At 41.8% G+C, this 11,091-nt stretch overlaps 1 protein-coding gene across 3 annotated transcripts in view; it reads right to left on the bottom strand.

The window, feature by feature from the left end:
- Nucleotides 1-1,797: 1,797 nt before the first annotated feature.
- The window catches only part of RBMS2 (RNA binding motif single stranded interacting protein 2), a 77,487-nt gene continuing 68,193 nt past the window's right edge, over nt 1,798-11,091 (bottom strand). For all 3 annotated transcript variants that reach the window (XM_075591411.1, XM_075591412.1, XM_075591414.1), the window contains one exon: nt 1,798-10,678. The gene's annotated coding sequence lies outside the window, so the exon portion shown is untranslated. The remainder of the gene's footprint in view (nt 10,679-11,091) is intronic.

Here is an 11,091-nt window from a genome sequence, read left to right as displayed (position 1 = left end):
CAACATCTGAAAACAGTTGACTGACCTCAGGATCACTGCTGCTATTTGGTTTGAGCAAAGCCACAGAGCCAGCCAGCAATGAAGAGGTTAATGCCTTGAAAGAGCCAGCATGGCTTTGCTTTTTCCCCCCTGACATCACTGCTTATGTGACTGTCCCCATCCCCTTCTCTGACAAGGGAGCTAGGTGCATTAAGATGCCATTCCTTTCTAACCCCTTCCCTGCCAGATGGTGCAGCAAAGCAAAGATGCAGGTAACATCTGCAAACACCTTCTCTCTCTCTCTCCTTTAAAGACACAGGTCATTCAGCTGGAGAAAAAAAAGATGACATTTCCCATTAAATAATACATTAACAACAACAAAAAAAAAAACACATGTTCCAATTGACCATATTAATGAGGTTAACCATTCCCCTACCAAATCCTACATGTTGCAATTCAGAACCCCTTAGAGTAAAGGAGCATTGTTAAAATGTTTTCAGTCTAATTCCAGTTTCTTTGGATTTTCTTCAGTCAAATTGTCCGTCACCTCTTTTATAGATTTACCTAAAGAAGGCACACAGCGCACCAGGGATTAGGTCATTCAATATTTAATAATTAATAAGATCACAATGGATCATCTGGTTAAAATACCAGTTCAAATCTCAATAAACAGTGAATATAATAAAACACAAACTGTAATCACCAATAGTGAAACAAGTGAATAATAAATACAACTGATTACGATTGCATACAGTGAAAAAGAACAGTGAATAACAATATATCCTAACATGATGCAATACACAATTTGTGTAATGCAAATACACCTAAAGTGAGAAATGCTCTGATGAGTGAATAGTGAACAACCCAGAAAAATAAATCAACAAACCACTACAAAATAAATACACAGTAAAGGTGCATAAACCGTGCAATGATCAATATAAACAGTGCATGTTCGGTGAACTATATCAAGTACGTAGTACGAAACGCGTCGTGGTCGCAGGAGGCTGTCCTAGCGCGCTTGCCCATTGGAGGAAGGCACCCACCAGGAAGTACCAGCGGTGATCCGTGCACCGAGGTGCAGCTGCAGTCCGGACCTTTAACATCATCAGCTCCCTTGGTGTCCCGTCTGAGACTCCATGGTTACTGTTCCTTTCCCCAATTATGGCCTTTTTTAAGATTATCTTTATGGTTTGTTATTTGAAATCATTGGGGTGTTTTTTTGCTGTGTGTCATTGTGTTCATTTGATATAGTTCACTGCACATGCACTGTTTATATTGATCATTGCACGGTTTATGCACCTTTACTGTGTATTTATTTTGTAGTGGTTTGTTGATTTATTTTTGTGGGTTGTTCACTATTCACTCATCCGAGCATTTCTCACTTTAGGTGTATTTGCATTACACAAATTGTGTATTGCATCATGTTAGGATATATTGTTTTTTATTCATTCACCGTTATTCACTTGTTTCACAATTTATTTGGTGTTTTATTAGATTCATTGTTTATTGAGATTTGAACCGGTATTTTAACCAGATGATCCATTGTAAGCTTATTAATGATTAAATATTGAATGACCTAATCCCTGGCGCACCTTGTGCCTTCTTTGTGTGAGTTTGGAGATTTCCCTTAGGGGTTGTCTCTTTTAGGAGATTACGGGGAGTGACTCCTGTGCACCTAGCAGCAAAGGGATTGGCTTCCAGAGTTTATTTAAGACAGCACGAGCACAGATTCACAAATTATATTTATCTTTTATTGATTAGATTAACTTTACCGGCAAGATTCAAAAAAAAAAAAAAAAGAAGAAGAATAAACATGCGTTTCTAGTGAAGGCCACAAGTCTTTAATATCTTTGCAAGTTTTTTGTTTTACAAATTACCTAGTGGTGCCACTTTACTATGAAGAGCTTTGCAACACAAGGTAATGTAGCGAAGGATGGGGTTGGGTAACTCGTGGTTCATCACCTCTCATCTAGCAGGGAGCAGCAAAGGAAGCAGTAAGGGAACTCAGCAGCAAGACTCTACAAAAAAGACTCTGCGCACTACTTACGCAGAGAAGAAACGTACAACCAGAATGTGTTATCTGCTGTGGCTCTGGGGCCAGTGTACAAATATATACCTTCTAACTTTGCCTCTCCTGCCCTAGCTGCATTGTTTTTCCCTGGATGCCAAAAAGGGTGCTTTAGCCTTTGACTTCCTCTTCCCCACTTTCCTTCTCTCCCCTGCAGGAGTAAATGGCCAACCCCCTTTCAGCCAGAGGGGCCAGCTTTGCAATGCCTTTCGGGCCTCTCTGCCAACAACGTGGCTAATCCTTAAAACCGCGTGACAGCAGGACTGGGCAGAAGCCACATGTTAAAAAATAAAACCTAGCAAGGTGACACAGAAAGCTGCCAGTAAGGTCTGCCTTTCCCCATCACTATATCACGACAATGTGACGATACCTTGCTTCTAAAAGGAACGCTCTCTCCCGGTAGCGCTGCCAACAAACCAAAAATCGGCGCTCAAAAAATCAAATGGAAAATGAAAACCAAATTCCTTCTCCCTTTGCTGCTGAGGGGGCCATGCTCCCGCCATTTGGAAAGGGGTAATCTCTTCTCCCTCTACGCTAAAGTAATAAGGCACTTGGGACGGGGTAGGAGGGTTTGTCATGTGAACTGTCAAGCCGTGTAACCCATAAGCTATGTAGCTTATAACGCAAGCAGAGCCAGACAGTGGAGTCTTACCATCCTCACACACAAACAGCTGTACAGCTGGCTCCTCCTGCAGCAAGTGAGAACATAGCCTTGGCTTACATTACAGAAATAAACAGCTATCTAGCCTACCAAACAAAAACACAATCACTCCTTCACAACCACACTTAACGTCCAACCTCCTGATTACACATGTTCAACTAAGGGAGTCTAGTCGCTAGCGGAGGGACAAGCTTTTCCTGCCTCATGACGCGAGGTCAGCGCTAAACTAGTGCCCTTAACAATTAGAACTAAATGTGGTGGTCTCTGCCACCCCCCCCCCAAATATAACATTGGGAAACTAGCCCCATTATACCTAACAAGGGGGAGGTCAACCATAATAATACAACAAAGTGATCAGCCCTGCTAAACGCCATAATACTGTAACACAGGGAGGCTATCCCTAAAGCACCTGTACACAATTGATAAGGAAAGACTATCCCTAAAGCACTCTTACACGCTATACTAAGAAAAAGGCTGGCTCTAAAAGCCCCTTACATTTTAAATGCGCATGGATATAGTGTACTGAGGGAAGATACGCCCTTACACAAGACCTACCAGGACATATATAATAAAACTAGGAGACTCCCATCTTGCGACACGGATTATGGCCAGGCTCAACATTCATTTTAGTGATGGAAATCCTGACCCCCCCAAATACGCTAACAGCCTATAATCAGTGATGTGTGTATCCAGATATAAAACAAGCACATTGTAACACACATATCCCATCAAACCACGATAAGGAAGGCCAGGCCTAGCACGCACAGCTAGCCAAACTTTCTGTATTTAAAGAAACATAACATGCCTAGAGCATACAAACTCTCTTTGCTGCACTACCAGCCCATTCAGACTCACAATGTCCCAACTCTCCAGCACAAGAGTAGGGGACGCTTAATATTGCACGGACAGGGTCAATCTTTCCATTTCATGGCTTTTCAAACTCTTTGGTAACATACATTTATATATATACACACACACACACACAAGATAAGAAACTATCCTTCTTTCTCTACATAGACACACTGTACCCCATCGCCTGGAAGACAAGCTGAGTCGTGACATCAAATGAGTTAAGTTGGTAAATGCATACCCCATGGTCACTGAAGCCCCTGCTCCAGCTGTATGAAGCATTGCAGAACCCCCACCCCCCTACACTGGACTTGCTTGCTATTCAAGGACCAACACCATCTTATGGCATGTATGCAAACCTCATAGGCCATAGAATCCTACCCGTTCCTACTCTTTCCCCTGTGCCCTCGCCACACCGCCACACATTTGCAAGTTATTTTACCAAGTCTCTGGTTTCTTGAACGTCATAAATGCACCTAGCTGCACAGCCAATTTAGATGCCGCATCAAGCATGAGAAACCTTTTATTCTTTACCCAAGTTTGTTGCATTTCACTGGGTTGCAGTATGGTAAATTAGCAGCTGCTAGCAAAGATACAACACATGATGCCAAAAAAGCAGAGACATGATATGTACATCAGGAGACCAAGGTCGCTAGTTGGCACAAGAGCATGAATCAGAATGGCATGTGTAGTGACAATCCAGTCACTTGAATGGATGGTAAATATGATTTGCTATTCTTGGCACCCTTATAATGAAAACCCAAAGAGAATCATTTTAAACATGTGCCTCATCAATTCACTGCGCACCTAATTTCGCCCTGACAGTCCACATGAGGAGATGGGGAGGGGTTAAACAACGCACATGTTAACCTCTACAGACGTTTAAATTAGATGCAACAAACCCATGAGTTTCTGTACACACTTGATTAACACAGTTCTCATATTTCAAGCAGAAAAAAAAATGATGCTCTTGGCTTTCTGGCCCGTGATACCCCCGTTCCCCAATAATGTTGCTGATGGGCACAAAACCGATGAGAACTGAGACTGACAAACGAGAGTACTTGGCTCATTTAACCTAATCTGTTGCTAGAGGTTGGCACTTCTGCCAGAGACAGGGGTCCATGTCTTTCTTACCACTAAAGATTTCCATTCACAAGTCCACGAATGTCTCTCAAATGAAGCCAGTCAACCTTTTCAAACATCCTAAACATGTCCTCAATCTACAACTTCCCCCAACCCCTTCGAATATATCCTACTTTTCCTAATGTTTCCTATGCACGGATTGTCCTACACACAGCACCATATGGCGTTTGACTCTTTCATTGATGGAGAGGATCAGGCTTCAAAGACACCTCCAGCTGCTAAAGCGTTAAGGACCACAAGACCATCACCACCTAATAACCCATATCTCCTAACAGCAACATTCCGTATTCCTCTGACTTCCTGTAGAAGGACTAGGGGTCATTTCCTCATTCACCCATTTTTTTTTTTTAAATACAAATATATTGTGTTTATTTTCAACTTTCCATTTAAAGGTCAGAAATAGCACACGGCCCCCTCTCTCTCTGTCGGGTGTTTAACCCCTCTGCTCCCTGAGGAGACTGCATATCGAATCATTGCAGCTCCTCTGGCAGGGAAGAAGTTAAAGGGATTGTGTTTTTTTGTCCTTGTGCAGAAAACCAAACCTCCCTCATTAATGTAAATAACAGGTAAAAGTTTGATGCAGCCGCTTTGCAACGATTCCCTCTTACATACACTGGGGCCGATTTAGAGTTGTCTAAAGTTTGTGGGAAGAATCATTGTGTGCGCGGGCGGTAGCAAATGCCATTTTTACCAGGGGCAAACCCAAGTCATCAATTTACAGTTATCAAGACATGGACACGGAATGCACGTTAAGCAGGAGCCATTACATATTACAATGACGACTCAACAGGTGGAGTGTAGACGTGTCTATGACCAAGTTATTTAAAGGACTTAAACGTGGGCGTGCACCTGGGAAAAATAGCACCTTTTTTTTGCATTAGCGTAATTTAGAATAGTTTATTTTCAAAGGCAGGTTAATTGTACGCCTATTTGCTCCAGGTGTAAATCATTCACACTATAACAACGCAGAGATGTCAGCATAACTATTGATGAACCATGGCTGCTGCGTGTGTTGTATTGTTACACAGGCGCTACAAAGGCCAAACACACAATAAGAGTGGCATTATTGTACAGTAGATGCATGAGGGTACACGGAAACATTACGCATATGTAATTGTTACGCACAGTCATGCAAATCAGAGACCTCATTATCAGAATCTCAGACCAGATGTTAATGACTGTAGCTCCGAACGCCATTTCTGCGTTATCTACGGCCGCGTTTATATTCGGCGTGCGTGACGGAGCCCACTGTCCCTCGAGCGATCTCTGCTCTTTGAGTTTGCGTGATTGGGAGGCGTGGCCATGATGTCACTTGAGCGGTTCGCCCTCATTGGCCATGACACGGCCGTCGCGCCAAAAGACATAATTATTTGTCTTTTCAAAAATCTGTCGCGCAGTTGCTCCTAATCGCTTGCGTGCACTATGGGTGGCCTCATAGAGAAGAGCTCTGTTGTTCGCGTTGCGCTCGTACCATTACACCCACTATAAACGCGGCCTAACCAACTCTAAATCGGGCCCATATTCTCCTGGCTGCACAAGCAAGGCAAAAAAATAACAGCACCACATTTCTCAAAGAAAATCATCGTCATGCCTTCTCCAGAATAAATCTGGTAAGGTTTTAGTAACAATTACAACCCAGTTTTGCAGCCAGGAAGATCACGGTATCCCAGTCTCCCAGCTGAGAAACCGCAGCAGAGGCAAGAATCAGCACTGGATTTATCAAAGGCAAAACCAAAGTAAAACCTCTAAGGCCTCGTTCAGGGTGCCAGAGGCAGGAGTTGGAGGGAGGGCGGGCGGCAGTCTGCTAGGCGATGTGTGTTCATCCTTCCAAGCAGACTTTTTCAGGAGTTGAGGCGGGGAGGAGGCGGGGAGGGGGCGGAGCTACAGACCTGAGGTTAGGGATCGAAGTTGCTGTCTTGAAATCATTCCCAAGAATGATTTCATTGGCTGCCGAGGTCCCAGTGACGCTGCTCCAGCTTCAAAAAACGACTTGGGTTGTTTATTGAAACTATAGCCAGCGTCAACTCCGTACTTCGGAGACGGGGCAGCTGCTACCCTGACAACCAGTTTTCAATTTGAATACATTGTGTCGGACGGACGCACGCCCTCCCTCCCTCCGAAGCCTGCACCCTGAACGAGGCCTTACTAGTGTGGTTTTTTTAATTTGATAAATATGATAGTTTTTTAAAAAAAATTTTTACCAGTTTTTCCCTAGCTCCCACTCCCATACAGTTTGTATAAACACATTCCAGATTGCAGGCTGGTGCCAGAAGACTTGAGAATCAGGCAAAATAGCTCTGTGCTTTGTCACTAGGAAGGCGATGTTTCAATGTTGGTTCAGTATTGGTGCAATTTTGGGGCACAAAAATCCCATGTATGAAAGAATGTTTTTTCAGTTGGTATATATCTGGGGTAATGTTTTGCTGCTGGATGGACATCCACAAAACTTGGTAAAGTGGGGATCGCCAAGGATAGGGTGACAGAAAAGATGCTGCCCCAGCAGCTTAAATACTGGGGTTTAAGTATCAGACATGGAAACTTTCATTTCTCCTACTTACGGTCGTTTTTAAATATAAGAAGTTTGCTCATCAAGTTTGTTGAACATGAAACAGACCTGATAATCACTTAAATTGGTGCCAGACCTGAAAGATCTTTTATGGCTGAGCAAAAGGACAAAAAAACACTGACCCCCAGATGCAGAACGGATACATAATATATTATTATAAGAAAGGATTCCGGTATTAGGTTTTAACCAAAAAAAAAACCCACCACCGGCTGATCATCTTCCACTTGCAGTTAAACGCCGGAAATGATGCATAATTTCCTATTGAGTTACACCTCTATGAGACACAGGCACCACAAGGGGGGTATAGCAACACAAACAATGTGCACCAATAAGCACTAGATTCCAATGTGTGTCAACTGTTTTCCCCATTGTTAACACTGATAAAACACAAAATAATAAACACTGATTTTACGGAAAAATAAACAGAAAAGCTGGAATCCCTAATTATAATATATAAGCGCATCTCAAAACGTCCCCATACCATCCTGTTGCACAATGTAATCCCTTCCCAAAAAGCCAGGGGACAATATGCCTTGATACATTTTACCAGGTAAAACAAACTTGAGACATAGACCCTCCCCCAGCCCCAAATGCCCTGACAAATCCTCCATATACATACAGAATAAGTAAAAAGCACTGGCAAGGATAATGTGAGCCTTTCCACACACATTGCAGGATAATGTCTGTGTGTGTGTGTGTGTATATATATATATATATATATATATATTAATCTATATATATATATATATATATATATATATATAATTGTGCTCATTTGCATGTCATTTCCCAGAATCCCTTGCTGCAGAGGAAGCACTGTATGCTAGGTGATAATGGTGAAAGGCAGGGTTGCAGACCTGTCTAAGACATGTGAATGTGCTCACAAGTGATCTATATCTATATATATATATATACATACATACATATATATATATATATATAAAAATTATTTATATTTATATTTATATATATATATATATATATATATATATATATATATATATATATATATATATATATACACACACACACACACACAGATCAGGTAAGCAGCAGTGCAAGACTCCCGTCTCTAAACATCACACACTGTAACTCTATATTTAGCCCTGCTAATGAACTTACTTATAACCTCACAATGACACTGCCATCGTTACATTATTTTCACCCTTTTCTGCCAGGTGAGCTGCAAAAACTTTTAAGAGCAAGAAATGCTGGGTCCTCGGGCAGGAAAGTGGTACAAATAGACACAAATCCCTGCACGGAAGACAGTCCGGCAGAGCAGAGCCACCCGTTCGTTACCAGGCCTCAACAGCAGCATGGCAGGACCCAACAACAGCATGGCAGGACCCAACAACAGCATGGCAGGACCCAACAACAGCATGGCAGGACCCACTGTGACCCATGGACACTACCTTACCAATATTCTTGATTTACTTGAGTTCGGAGTTCTAGTTCTTAGTTGGGTCCGGATAATTTTAGACGGCCCCCAATGCGCACACAGTGACGGCTCAGTGAACATGGAAAACAAAAAACTCAGGATGTGTTGTTTCCGGAGTTGATGTCAGCAGACAGCAAGTTACTTACTGTCTGTAGCACGGGATAGTAAAACTGTTAAAAACACATCCTGAGCAATGCATTTTACTGTCACTGAGCAGACAGAAGTCTGAGTATTGACTAGAGATGGACAAATGTGTCAAAATTACACTTCAGTTTTGTTTTGTAGCATTAAAAAAAAAAAACATTTGCAAATAGTTTAAAAAAAAACATTTAAATGTGTTTTTCAGAATTTTGGAATATTCTCATTTTCATTTTTTTTTAAACATTTAGAACTAGTGAAGATTTTTTTTTCAAAATCACAAATTTAAAAAAAATGCAAATAAAACGATATTTTCACAATAAATTTACATTTTGGCAAAGAATTTGCCCATCTCTAGTAATAACGGTACAAACTATAGTATAAGTAGCCTGTGAGGATCTCTGTCTCATATAGGTTCCATCTATACTGACCAACTCTTTCAAAAAGACCCCTCATAATGAGTTGAAAAAAAAAAAAAAGGTGTAAATTCACTGCAAGAACAAATAAAAACCCCTCATACTACCTCTAGTCCATAGATGTTAAAGTGACCTCGATATTCTTCCGTTTTCATACGCTGGCGTGCATCTTACCATTAGGAGCTACGTACCTGCTAATTAACTGCAGGTCAATGGTGAGATAATGATCCAGACTGGTTTCTCTTTATATGTTATTAATCTATAATACCAAAGCTGGTAATAGACCAGTTCATGCACAGGACTGGATCAATATTACACTTGTCCTTGTATTAGCAGGCAGGTGTATAGCGGGGCGAGCCTGAAATGCATCCACCGAGTGGACAATAATTGTGTTAGCTCCAATCCCTTTTCAGAGCTCTTCTGTACCTTCCAAACACCTCCTATTTCAATATGGTGAGCAGCACCCACTGTTAACAATACATTCAATCCCATTCACTTGAATGGAAGTCAGTGCATTGTTCCCTTCATGTTCCCCACTTCTCACCATATTGATTGGGGTCCGAGGCACGGAGCCCCCAAATCTTTTACCGCCTACCGTCCCAACAGTTCAGCTATGATGTTGGCATGTTGGCATCCATTTTGTTTTTCGGGTAGTTCTGCCATGGTTTCCATATTGACAAACTAGACCATTAATCCAAATGGGTGGGCAGGAAAGTATCCCCTCAAAAAATAAACACAAACTGAACACATCTAAATAATAACTCCCATCTCAAAAAAAAACAAAAAAAACAGCTTTTGCATATCATTTTCAGGGGTTTTCTTCAGAAAAAAAAAAAAGAAATCTTTGAAAGTCCCGCAACACAATCCCAACAAACGATGTGAAAAATAAAATGGCGTCAGGCAGCAAATTGCAACTTCCCCATTGCAGTCTCTCTCTTTCGCGTACGATCTGCCAGCTTTATGTCCTGTTACTGCTCTCTCCTCGTATCAAACGCATTTAAATTAAAAAAAAAAAAAAAAATATTCTACGGTAAAAAAATGACAACAAAAAAAATCTTCTTATTAAAATAGAATTTTGTTTTTTTTTCTGTTTTTTTTTTTTTAGGTTTTTTTTTTTTTTTATCCTGTTTTATTTTTCAGTTGAGATCTGTAAGTCTGTTTCCGGTTCCATAAGGATTACTGAGTTCTCTTATTTCTAGCTGCTTTGGTTCCTTGGAAGTTTAAAGTTTATTGCAGTAAAAATGCTTCTTTGCAAAAGAAAGAAAGAAAAATAAATTGGGGTGTTTTTTTTTACCCCTTCCCAACCCCCCTCCCCGGTTTTTTTTTTGTATTTTTTTTCCCGCGGTTCGGTAAAGCCTCGTGTCAACCTCTGCGCAGTTCTTCCTGTCACTTCCTGCGCCGGGGCATCTCCCACGTGAACCTGAGGAAGGAATAAAACCTATTAGTACTGCAATGGCGGCAGCAGAGGGTTAAAGATAAGATACACATCACAATAACCCCTTGAGTGCCCCAGGATGTTGTCACTACAGCATGGGAACTGGCACTCCAGGGGGATCCCGCGACGCAGTAACTATGTCATGCTTGTTTTATCCGGGTTAGACCGCGTCCTGCGTTCCCATGGAGCGCAGCAGCACACCATCTGACCAGCAGGGGCTCTGAGGAGGATTCTTCCGTTTCCTCCAAAATGGCCGCCGCGGTCATGTGACTGCTACTGAAAGCAGTCACATGACCACACTGTGCCACAGGCACCATGATCCCTCGGGCACTCAAAGGGTTCAAACGGCAATCCATTCTAGCACGAAAGTGAAGCAAGGACAGTGGCATGTTACAAAG

This window comes from Ascaphus truei, chromosome 3, assembly GCF_040206685.1.
Source record: "Ascaphus truei isolate aAscTru1 chromosome 3, aAscTru1.hap1, whole genome shotgun sequence".
Lineage (NCBI taxonomy): Eukaryota > Metazoa > Chordata > Amphibia > Anura > Ascaphidae > Ascaphus > Ascaphus truei.
Note: the sequence above shows the minus strand (reverse complement) of the source record. Positions and strands in the feature narration are given on the sequence as shown.